Raw genomic sequence first — 12,684 nt, 5'->3', positions numbered from 1 at the left:
CAATAGCAGTGATAAACTTAGAAAATAAAATCATGAGTATAAACAAAGTGAAGGTGTGAACCCGAACAAAGCCATCTTTTTGAAACATTTAGGGAGGGAACGCCTGGCTGAAAAGGTGAGTTTTTAGATGATTTTTAAAGACCTCTACAGTGTTAGAGAGATGGAGATTTGAAGGTAGACTGTTCCAAAGTCTGGGTGCAATAGTCTGAAAGGCCCTGTCCCCTTTGGTTTTCAGTCTGGCTCGAGGAACAGCCAGGAGGTTTTCAGATGTGGATCTAAGGTTCCGAGAGGTGGCGTGTGGGGATAAAAGCTCAGATAAGTAGCTTGGAGCCTGGTTGTTAAGAGCTTTTTAGGTCAGGACTAAAACTTTAAACTGAATTCTATATTCTACCGGGAGCCAGTGGAGGGACTGTAAAACTGGAGTGATTTGAGCTCGTCTGCTGGATTTGGTTAGGAGTCTGGCTGCTGCATTTTGGATGGCTTGAAGGTGTGAGAGGGAGGTTTTGCTGAGACCAGTAAAAAGAGCGTTACAGTAGTCTAAGCGTGATGACACAAAGGCATGGATGATTTTTTCCAGATCTGCAGTAGAAACCAGTTTACGGACTTTTTAAATGTTTCTCTGTTGAAAGAAACAAGAGCGGGAGATGGTTTTGACGTGTGAGTCTAAACTTAAAGCTGGATCAAAAATAACTCCTAGGTTTCTAATGTTGGCCTTGGATGATGGGCAAAAAGAGGCAATTTCTTGCTCGATTTTTGGCTGAAGTTCCGGGGGTGCCGCGATCAGGGTCTCTGTCTTGTTAGCATTTAAGACAAGAAAGTTGCTGGACAGCCAGTTACTGATCTGGGTCAGGCAGAGTACAAGTGTGGCCAGCCCCTGTCCAACTGGTGTGGCATAAAGGACATATAGAGCTGAATATCATCAGCGTAGATGTGGTAGGAGATGTCTGGGAAAGACTGAATGATGCCAGCTAAGGGAAGAATATAGAATGCGAATAGTAGAGGCCCTAGAACTGAACCTTATGTGACCCCGCATGTTAGAGAGGCAGTGTCTGAGGAGAAGGTTTCTAACTTCACTGTGAATTTTCTGTTAGTGAGATAGAAAGAGAGCCAGTCTAGAGCAGAACCTGAAATCCCAGCCAGGGCATTTAACCTGTTTAGTAGAACGTTGTGGTCTACAGTGTCAAAAGCTGCGCTGAGGTCTAGCAGGACCATGACAGAGCATTTCCCTGCATCAGCAGCCATCCGGAGGTCATTATGCATCCTTACTAGAGCAGTCTCAGTTGAGTGCTGCTTCAGAAAGCCAGATTGGAAGGGGTCAGAGATCTTTGACTTAGAAAACCAGGATCTGAGTTGGGTTTCAACAACCTTCTCAAGTAGCACAAACCTTGCTTAGAACGTCCGTTGGCGGTATCAACTCCTCTGGCGGTTCGTGTGCTGGCAGGTGAGGGGGTATAGCTGTGTGTTGGGGCCAGCACTTAAGGGGTGAAATGCTGTGTGGCCAGAAAGAAACGGTCCGCCTCCTCAGCTATTGCCCGGGGGTCAGTAATAGGAGTATTTGCGAGCGCAGTCGGGACGTGGGGAGGCATCTGTCGCAGAAACAGTTCCATGAAGAGAATGTTCAGTTCCTCCGTCCCCAGCAGGTTTAACATCCTTTCCATGTGCCTGAATGAAGGGGCATACTGCGAGAATGTGCCGATCCAAACTGTGGTGCAGTTATTGGCACAGTAATACACACAAAGACGCAACCTGCAGAAGAAGGCCGAAAACAAGATGACCCAATCTTTCAAGGAGGAAAAAATTCGGATCATTGTGTTATGCTTATAAGCAAAACAGAGGAAAGCTGGATCCCAGAAGTGATAAAGGTGTTTTCTTGGGATATGATCGAAATAGTCCTGCATGTTTGATCTATTTTCCAAAAACTGGCAAAATTGAAAAACACAGGTTGATTAAAATGCTAAATCCAGTCACAACTGATCAACAAACGCAGAGTGACCAAATTTGTGAAGATGAGATCTTTGAATCTAGAAAACAAAGTGAATCCAGAAAAACAAAAAATCACTTTGCACGATGAGGACATTCCAGATGTGAGTGAAAGCAGTCAAACTAATTCTGAAGCTAAAACTGAGGAAACTGTAGACGATGGAGCAAAACGTTACCCATCCAGAGTCAGAAAGAGACCTGACTATTTAAGTGATTATATCACTGATGTGAAAGAGTGCAAAAGTGAACAAATACTAACTAATCTGGATTATTGTTACAAACTGTTGTGTGATACACCAACAGTATTTTCTGAAGCTATTATGCCAAGCGAGTCAAAAGAATGGGAAAAAGCAATGAATGAGGAAATTCACTCCCTTATGGAAAATGACATGTTTTCTTTAACAACTTTACCAGAGGGTAAGAAAGCAGTGGGGGGTAAATGGGTTTACAACGTTAAAAAGAACTCCGATGGATCAAACAGATTCAAAGCTCGATTTGTTGCAAAAGGTTTTAGTCAAACAAAAGGAGTTGATTACGAGGAGACTTTTTCACCTACTGCTAATTTAGCCAGTGTGAGAATCCTGATGCAAAAAGTGGTTCAAGAAGACATGTTGTTGCACCAAATGGATGTGAACACGGCCTATCTACCATATTTTCAGGACTATAAGCCGCTACTTTTTTCCCACACTTTGAACCATGCGGCTTATAATGAGGTGCGGCTTTACTGAAGATTTTCCTTCACCTGCCGAAACAGTGCTGCCGCACGTAAGCTTGGCATGAATGAATGCATGGTTCAGCTCTGGAGGCGGCAGCGGGAAGAACTCAGTCAATGTAAAAAATGACAAAAGCTTTCAGAGGAAATAAAAGCAGATGGCCAGAACTGGAAAACATACTTGAAGACTGGGTGAACACACAAAGGGCAGACGGCCAAGGTGTTTCCACTGTTTCCACTGCGCAGATCATTACTAACCAGGCATGTTTTGTGTGCAGTTTTTATTTTCTAATCATCCAGGGCTTATTAATGCTGTGTCAGAGCTGTTCTTTTCTTCTAAACATGCAAATTACCGGTAATAACGTGTCAGTTCTGTTTTTATTTTATAACCTTCCAGAAATATGAATGCTATCAGTGCTGTTCTCTTTTCTAAACTTGCAGGCACTTTCACCCGTGTTTAAAATTCGTTTTGTTGAATTAAAACAATGACGACAAACTTCCGTGTAGAGTCTTTCTGTCTAATTATCTTATGTTATGGCCATACATGCGCTGTGCGCCGGAGACCTGCATGTGGCTGCTGTGCCGCGGCTTGTATTTGAGTGCGGCGTATGTGTGTAGAAAACCTTTTTTTTTTTTATGCATTTGAGTATGAAACACCTAAGATATTTGAGGACAATCAGGGAACAATCGCTTTGTAAAAAAAATCCAGTGAACAGACGGAGATGTTAACACATTGAGGTAAAGTAACATTTTATATGATCAGTAGTACATAAGGGAAGAGTACTTCTTGAGTTTTGTCCATCTGAATCAATGGTCGCAGATATGATGACAAAACCAGTGAATAAATTTAAGCTGGACAAATTCTCTGTATTAATGTTTGGAATGTAAAATGTACCAGTGTACATGTAGGTTTTTTTTTTGTCTTTTCTTAACCTGTGTACAAGTGGGGGTGTTGGATTGAGTGTCCGCAGGTGTTTGTTGTTGTGAATGAACTGACGTCACAATAAAATGATGGTGTAAGGCTCCACCCACTCACATATCTGTCACAAATGAATGAGCTTACTGCTTGATGGAGGTGCAGTGGTGGAGTCATCCGTTAGAATGAAGACAATGTCTGATTTCTTAGTATCTTACTTATCTACTCAAGTTCTAGTGCCATAACGCAGGGCAAAGCAACTCTGCTAACAGAAAGGAAGAAAAGAAAGAAAATAATATTTTATATAGTGCCTAATCAAGATAAAAATCACGAGGCGCTTCACAAAAACATAAAAAAGCAAACAAAAATGAATTCATTCTATGCACGGCCTTTATCGATAACAAGAAAGCCAGTGACTCAATGCCAGACTCATAAGTCATTGAATGCATGGAGCTGTACAACATGAACAGGACTCTGAGAGTCTTCATTGCGAACTCAAGGGGGCTGTGAAAACCACCCTTGAGGCCAATTGCACAAATCTCCATCAAATGTGGTATATACCAAGGAGACGCTCTGTCCCCACTGCTGTTCTGCATAGGTCTGAATCCCCTCAGCCAAATCATCACCAAGACTGGCTATGGATACCGACTCAAGAATGGAACCACAATCAGCCACCTCCTCTATATGGATGACATAAAGCTGTACGCCAAGAATGAGCGAGACATCGACTCACTGATACACACCAGCAGAACAAGAACAAGCAAGAACAAGATCTGGGCAATAAACAGCCACACCCTCGCAGTAATCAGATATCTTGTGGGAATAATAGGCTGGCAAAAGGAAGAAATACAGACCTCCTATGGTAAGACATGGAAGCTCCTAACGATGCATGGAGGGTTCCATCCCAAATCCAGCACCCTGAGACTGTACACTTGTCATAAGGAATGAGGTTGAGGACTAGTGAGTGCGAGAGCCACCATCCAGAATGAAACATTCAAGATCCAGAAGTACATCAAGGATAAAGTCTAATTTATACTTCTCCTTCTGTGTCGGGACGGAGACACACAATGCCATTACGCGTTGATTCAAGAGCCCTCTGACGTGCTCACAGAGGAAGACAGAGACATGCCCCAATTTTTAACTCTTTGTCGAAAGAGACGAAGATGACAAGCTTGTGATTGGTCAGGATGCTGCGTCCTGTAAATCCGTCAACAGCACCGTCTTTGCCACTTCAAAACGTAAAGAGATATTTAGCAGCAGGCATGTAACAGATTGAAGAATGCATCACGGAAAAAGTCTGAAAATATGAACATTTTCAGTCATGACTGATGGAGTACAAGGATATGCAGCAAGTGTTTTATTTGTGGATGGAAAATATGAGAAACGTGAGTTTAGAGGTGTTGATCGCATGATGAGATGGAGAGGAATGAGGGACAAATTTCTCAAAGTCAAAAAGTCTCTGAAATATATTGTAAACACAATATCAAACACACTATTGCGGGTCAGATACATGACTGATAGGATACCTCAGTGGTATGAAATGAAATGGTGGAAGGATACCTCAGAATAGCGATATGCCCTCTGTTGTCCTGGCGGGGACTATCCCCAGCTGACAGAGAGGTCTGAGAGCAAAACCTTGCCCACGACCCAGCACCTTCCAAGACCCCGCGTCATCGTCTCTACAAAATGCGTGTGCGTCTTTCCCTCGCGGAACTGACAGAGAAGCATAAATTAGGCTCAAGGCTCCGACAGATGACGTGCGAACAGAGGAGGAGACACTGGAAATACCATCATGGGAGGACAAACCCCTACATGGGATGAAACACAGATGGATAACTGAACCAGTGGCTAGAATGAGCTGGGGCCTCATGTATCAAGCTTGCTTACGCACAAAACGGGGTCGGAAAACTGCGTAAGCAACTTTCCACGCAAACTTTGGGATTTATGAAAGAAAACTTAGCGGAAAAATGTGCACAACTTTAAGTTGACTAAGGACCTGGCTTACACACATGTTGGACATGGAGAGCACCTGCAGTGCTGCTGCTGCTGCTGAGAAGGATAAAATAATTAAATCCTGCAGCATTATCACTTGTACTGCTTCATTTTCACACAGAACAAGACCCCCCACACACACGTGCTCATCCACACACACACACACACACACACACAGCCTGAGGCGCAGAATACGGAATGCAGAATATCAGCAGGGGGACAGATTGAGACAGAATGTCATGCATCTGTTATAGTGTGTGTTCTGTCACTGTGACCCGATTGATCATGCGCCCTGGCTACTTGAACAGGAGAGATCTCCAATTGGGTGACTGGTTAGCGCGCGTGACTCTCACCTGGGGGTCTGGGGATCAAATCCTGATTGGACCATTTTTTATATCCACCACAGATCTCTCTGAAGAATTCACAACATTGACAGCTTCAGCAACGCTGTGCCACTCCGTGGATTTTCTCTTATTTGTTTTGCAAAAGCACTTCCTTTCATTTCTCCACCTCACCCACAGGTACCTCAACTTCTGCTTCTGTGAAATAGCGCTTCCTTGATCTGCCTTGATCTACGGTCGCCATGTCATTGGCAGAGCGCTGCAACAGCCGGCTTATGTATATGCATGAGATCCACAAGGCACTTTGCATTGACTATTTATGACAGTAAGTGGGCGTGTTGAGGGCGGGATGTGACTAAAAAGCAGCTGAGAAACATTCTCGTGACGCCGGGGACACACTGGCCGCGGAAGCGCCGCGAAAATGGGACCGCCTTCATTCGGCGCCCTTGTTAAGCTATTCTATAGACCACATGGGCCGCCGAAGCGCCGCGAATCGCCTCGCGCCGGCGCTCCAGCCCGTGCCATGCAGCGATCATTTCGGCGTTGGCTCTATTTTTTTCGCGAGCCGCGGGTGAATGGCGTCAATTCTGGCAGGAAGTCAAACGTAGACAAAAGAGGCAGGCCGGTAAAGTTAACAAAATAAAGCATTTCAAAATAAAATTCCGCAATAGTCATATGTGTTCATAAACAGACACTGCAGAAAAACCACACGAACACACACACACACACACATCGAACTTGTGTGCGTGTGTGACCAAGTGAAGGGGAGTGTGGTTTTGGGTGTCTTTTCACTGGAGCAAACAGGACAGAGAGGCAGAAAGTCTGAGGCAAGCAGTTAAGATGGATGACTTTAAATTAATTATGGAAGTTGAGAAACACAAGGAACTGTACGACCCTCGAAAAACATGATTATTTACGTACCTATTTCGGAAGAAACTGCTAGGATACAGCTGCAGAATTGGAGCGGGTTCCAAGAGATTCAACTGGCAGAAACAACTCATACCATAGGTTCACACACACACACACACACACACACACACACACACACACACACACACACACACACACACACACACACGCACACACACATACGCACACACACGCACACACACGCACACGCGTACAAACACTCAAACATAGAGGAAATGGAGGACACCAAGTGTTTAAAAGAAAAACTACAGCTGAGCCGAGGCGCGCCTCGACTGGGGCGCGTCTGATCTGAATTGAGGAGCGGCGAGCAGCTGCCAAATTTCGTGAGCGATTCGCTTCTCGGCGCTTCTCGGCGCTTCCGCGGCCGGTGTGTCCCCGGCGTTAGTCTCCGATTTATGAAGCGGAGATTGCGTGCAGCTGTGCGTACTCCATGCTTGATAGATCACAAACCTACTTGGCATGAGTAAATTTTTTTGCTGAGCTTAAGTACAGTTTTAGTAAGGATTCTACGCTATGTTTGATAAATGAGACCCCTGATCTGAAGGACAGCACAGAGGCACTCATCATGGCTGCACATGGCTGTAAGATGGTGGCAGAGAAACATACATGGAATGCCACAACCAAGTGGCTGGCATAGTGTACAGGAACATCTGTGCAGAGTGTGCACTGGAAGTCCCAAGGTCAAAGTGGGTGACACCCCCTAAGGGGGTAGAGAACGAGTGAGGCAAGCTACTGTGTGGTTGATGTGGGAATACCAAGTGATCAGGAAAAAGGAACACGAGAAACTAAAGAAGTACTAGGGCCTCAAGGAAGAACTTGAGAAAGTCTGGAGAGTGAAAACATTGGTAGTACCTGTGGTCATCGGGGCAATAACCCCCAAAACTGGAGGAGTGACTAAAGCGGATCCCGCTTTCTGGACATCTCAGTCCAGAAAAGAGCAGTTCTAGGAACATCTAAAACACTGCAGAACGCTCAAGGTCCCAGGCCTCTGGTAGAGGACCAGAGCTTGGAAGATGGGGATTTATGTGTGTGTGTGTGTGTGTGTGTGTGTGTGTGTGTGTGTGTGTGTGTGTGTGTGTGCGTGCGTGCGTGCGTGCGTGCGTGTGTGTGTGTGTGTGTGTGTGTGGTGCAGAAAAAGCTAAAAACAAAAACATTTTGAATTTCAATAACAGAAAACGTGTTTTATTTTTACTCAGAAATACTGCATTCTTGTATTATTAACTACAGGTGACATCAGTCAAACTAAAGTTTAGTGATTTTGAGCAAAAATGGCCTTTGTCTGTTTTTGCAAATAAATTCTTCAAATATTGAAAATACAAAGACATCTGCCGGATGGGTGACCTACATCATAAACAGTAGTTAGACTGAGGACAATTTTTTATTTATTTATTTTTTTGATGAGGGAGGATCCCAGTGAGAGTTTAATAGCTCAAAAGCAGATGGGAAGAAGCTGTTCTTGTGATGTGAGATTCTGGTTCTGACAGATTGTTGCCTGCAGTTAGAGTGGAGGAGCTCTAAGAGTTTATCTCCAGGGTGGGAGGAGTCGGCAGCAATCATCCTGCTGACTCCTTTCTCAGGACCTGGAGGTGTATAGCTCCTGAAGAAAAGGCAGCTTGCAGCCAATCACCTTCTCAGCAGATCTGCTGATTCACTGCCGTCTCCCTTTGTCTATGGCTGTGAAACCAGCATACAGACTGTGATGAAAGTGGTGAGGATGGATTCAATGATGGATAGGTAGAACTGCACCATTTTGATACCATACCATTTTATTCTTAATGCACTTTCTCAAACATCAGAAGGGCTGGACAAAGTGCCGAACAGTAGTGAAATATAAAAGCAGGACAACACATTGAATGATTAAAAGTTCCATTTAAAAACCCAAGGAGCATACCACAAGAAGGAAGCGGTTTTAAAAGCTTCAACATTAAATCATGGCAGAAAGGAGGACAGGAAGAACAATATATGCAGGTGAGTTTTAAAGTGAGATTAAGAAGTTGAGACGGAGGGGGCTTGACAGATTTTGAGAGGCAGAGCATTCTCGTGTCACCATAGGTCTTACATGAGATCTCGGGACCGACAGGAGGAGCTGGTCAGATGTCCTAAGTTAGCGCAGGGGCAATCTATTCTTGGTCGGCAGAGCTTTGTCAGCATTTGCAGGAAGTACAGTACTGTGCAAAAGCTTTTGGCAGGTGTGTAAAATGCTGTAAACCAGAATCCTTTCAGAAATATAAATTATTGTTTGATTTGGTCCATTTACAAAATACAAAGTGAGTGACCCCAGTGTTTGGCATCTTACATTAAAAAAAAGTTACGAATTACTTTTTCCAAAGAGTAATTCAGTTAGTTATGTTACCACATTGTAAAATAAATTAGTTACCTCCATCCATCCATCCATCCATCCATCCATCCATCCATTTTCATCCACTTATCCAGAGTCGGGTCGCGGGGGAAGTAGCCTAAGGCGAGAGGCCCAGACTTCCCTCTCCCCGGCCACTTGGGCCAGCTCCTCCGGGGGAATCCCAAGGCGTTCACTGACCAGGTGAGAGACATAGTCCCTCCAGCGTGTCCTGGGTCTACCTTTAGGTCTCCTCCCGGTTGGACATGCCCGGAAAACCTCACCAGGGAGGCATCCAGGAGGCATCCTGACCAGATGCCCGAGCCACCTCAACTGGCTCCTCTTGATGTGGAGGAGCAGCGGGTCTACTCCGAGCCCCTCCCAAATGACCGAGCTTCTCACCCTATCTTTTTTTTTTTTTTTACCGTGTCCTGTCTGGCTGTGAAGCAAGCAGAATTGATGTCTGAATGCTGGTGACAAGCCTTACAGATTTACTCTCAGGTGGAGCATCAAAGCGTTTGCTTTTAATGTCACGCCTGATACTTAAAACTTTATTGTTGTTGATTTTGAATGCTTTGTAATTCCGACCAGACACGGAGACAGAGGTGAAAGAGAAAGGAAAAGAAAAGGTGGGGAGAGGGGGGGGGGGGGTCCACAAAAATAAACAATGAACAAGAGTCTGCTTCTAGACCTGCAGAAAAAGACAAAAAAAAGCAAAAGGAAAAAAAGGGACACAACAACAATACAACAAGATCTAGCTATCACTGCGTCAACTTGATGAAGAAAATATATAATCAGCATTGCTTAACTGAAGAATCACGATAATAAATCACAGTGCATTAAGTGCCCACCATAGTCTTAAGACCTGTGTTTAACGTGCCCAAGCCCATACTTGTGAGAGCACCATGTGAGCACCTGCGTGTGTACACGCACATGTTTATGTAAGGTTTCTCTAAAGGAGCGTCCAACAGAGAGTGTGAGGGACCACAGATCCGCCCCCCAAAGATGCGCAAGAGACGGGGGGAGCTCCAAGTCCCAGAGATCCAGGCGCTGCCCCAGAACACAGGAACCCCAAGGGGACTGCAACCAGGAAGGCCCCCGCCCCCCTCGAGAGGCACAGAGGATCGCCCCGGGGGGCCACAACCAGCAGCCGGCAGAGTCCCGGGAGACATCAGCGGCAAGCCCACAGGCCCGCCCGCAGCATCCCACCCCCTAGCCGGCCGAGCCCGGGACCCAGCGACCCGGGACCCAGGGGCGACCACCCCCGCCGGGGACCCAGCAGAGCCCAGGGACCCAGACCCCACCAGGCAGCCACCGGGATCTATCAGGCAGATGCCAAAATTTTAAACCCCCAGACTCGGTTGCCACGAACACTCAGGCAGACCATGGCACAACCCCTCACACCAGGTGTGGCAGGGGGAGGGGGACGACAATCTATATCATCAAAAGAAGTTCCAGGAGGGGGGAGGAGTCAAAGGCCCCACCTGACATATACAGTCATACACAAACACAGTCACACACTCCCTCCCTCATGCTCACACATGCACATACAACCCAAGACTTACAAAAATGCACGCTGGACACCCACTCATGCTCCCCATACACACCCTATTCACTCTGGTCACGGTACTGCTGCACATTGGGTACAACCATCACCGGTAACCAGAGTTTGACCCTTTCTCCTGGGGTGCTGATGAGCAGGCTCCCCCGCCCAACGCTGAGCACAGCAACCCACCACCCCAGACCCCAACCAGACGGCCAGATCTCCCTCCTAGCCTCCAGCTCCAGGAAGCCTAGCAACAACAGAGGTGGCAAAGACCCCTAGTCTCCCTCTGCCTGCTCCAATATCCTTCTCACCCTATCTCTAAGGGAGAGCCCAGCCACTCTTTGGAGAAAACTCATTTCAGCCATTTGCATCCGCGATCTCGTTCTTTCGGTCACTACCCGAAGCTCATGACCATAGGTGAGGGTAGGAACGTCAATCGACCGGTAAATCGAGAGCTTCACCTTCTGACTCAGCTCTCTCTTCACCAACTCACCACCAGGTAGTGGTCAGTTGACAGCTCCGCCCCTCTCTTTACCCGAGTGTCCAAGACATGCGGCCGCAGGTCAGATGAAACAACAACAAAGTTGATCATCGAGCTGCGGCCTAAGGTGTCCTGGTGCCAAGAGCACAAATTTATGCCTGAACATGGTGTTCATTATGAACAATCCATGGCTGGCACAGAAGTCCAGTAACAAAACACCACTCAAATTCAGATCAGGGGAGCCATTCCTCCCAGCCACACCTCTCCACATCTCACTGTCGTTGCCCATGTGAGCGTTAAAGTGCCCCAGGAGAAAGAGGGAGTCACCGGAAGGAGCACTTTCCAGCACCCCCTCCAAGGTCTCCAAAAAGGGTGGGTAGCCTGAACTGTAGTTTAGTGCAAAAGCACAGACCACAGTCAGACCCCCCCACCCCCACCCCCCATGGTCCCCCCCGCACGTAGGCGGCGGGAGGCTACCCTCTCATTCACTGGGGTAAACCCCAACGTACAGGCACCAAGATGGGGGGCAACTAGTATGCCCACCCGTGCTCAGCGCTTCTCAGTGGGAGCAACTCCAGAGTGGTAGAAAGTCCAACCCCTCTCAAGGAAACTGGTTCCAGAGCCAGAGCCATGCGTTGAGGTGAGTCTGACTATATCTACTCGGAACCTCTCAACCTCACACACCATCCCAGGCTCCTTCCCCACCAGAAAGGTGACATTCCATGTGCCAAGAGCCAGCTTCTGTAGCCGAGGATCAGACCGCCAAGGTCCCCGCCCTCAACTACCATCCGTCACACACTGCAACCGACCCCTTTGGCCCCTCCCACGAGTGGTGAGCCCATGGGAAGGGGGACCCACATTTCCTTTTTGGGCTGTGCCCGGCCGGGCTCCATGGGTTAAAGCCCGGCCACCAGGCGCTCGCCAACATGCCCCACCTCTAGGCCTGGCTCCAGAGGGGGGCCTTGGTGACCCACATCCGGGTAAGGGAACACGGTTTCCATTTATATAAACCATCAAAAGAGGTCTTCGGGCTTCTCTTTGTCTGATCCCTCACCTAGGACCTGTTTGCCATGGGCGACCCTACCAGCGGCAGAAAGCCTCGGACAACTTAGCTCCTCGGATCATTGAGACACTCAAACCCCTCCACCACGGTAAGGCATGATTACTAGGTAATTAGTTACCTAGCAAAAAAAAAGTGACATAACTTTTACATTCTGTAGTATACAGGCAAATGTTTTTTATGACTGAATGATTCTTACTTTCTAGAAAGAACGTGTCAGCTAGGTGAAATGTTCATTCAGTAGGAATGTTCTTATGGATATATGGAATGCTCATTTCTACAATAAACAACAGAATTATAGATATCTGGAATACAAATCCAATCTGCTTAATAATCATTAAAAAGGCCACCAAAGATTTTTAGGGATATCTGAAATTCTAGTGCCGTTGTT

The sequence above is a fragment of the Nothobranchius furzeri genome, chromosome 17 (genome assembly GCF_043380555.1).
Source record: "Nothobranchius furzeri strain GRZ-AD chromosome 17, NfurGRZ-RIMD1, whole genome shotgun sequence".
Lineage (NCBI taxonomy): Eukaryota > Metazoa > Chordata > Actinopteri > Cyprinodontiformes > Nothobranchiidae > Nothobranchius > Nothobranchius furzeri.
The sequence above is the reverse complement of the archived record's forward strand: the minus strand, read 5'-3'. Positions refer to the sequence as shown.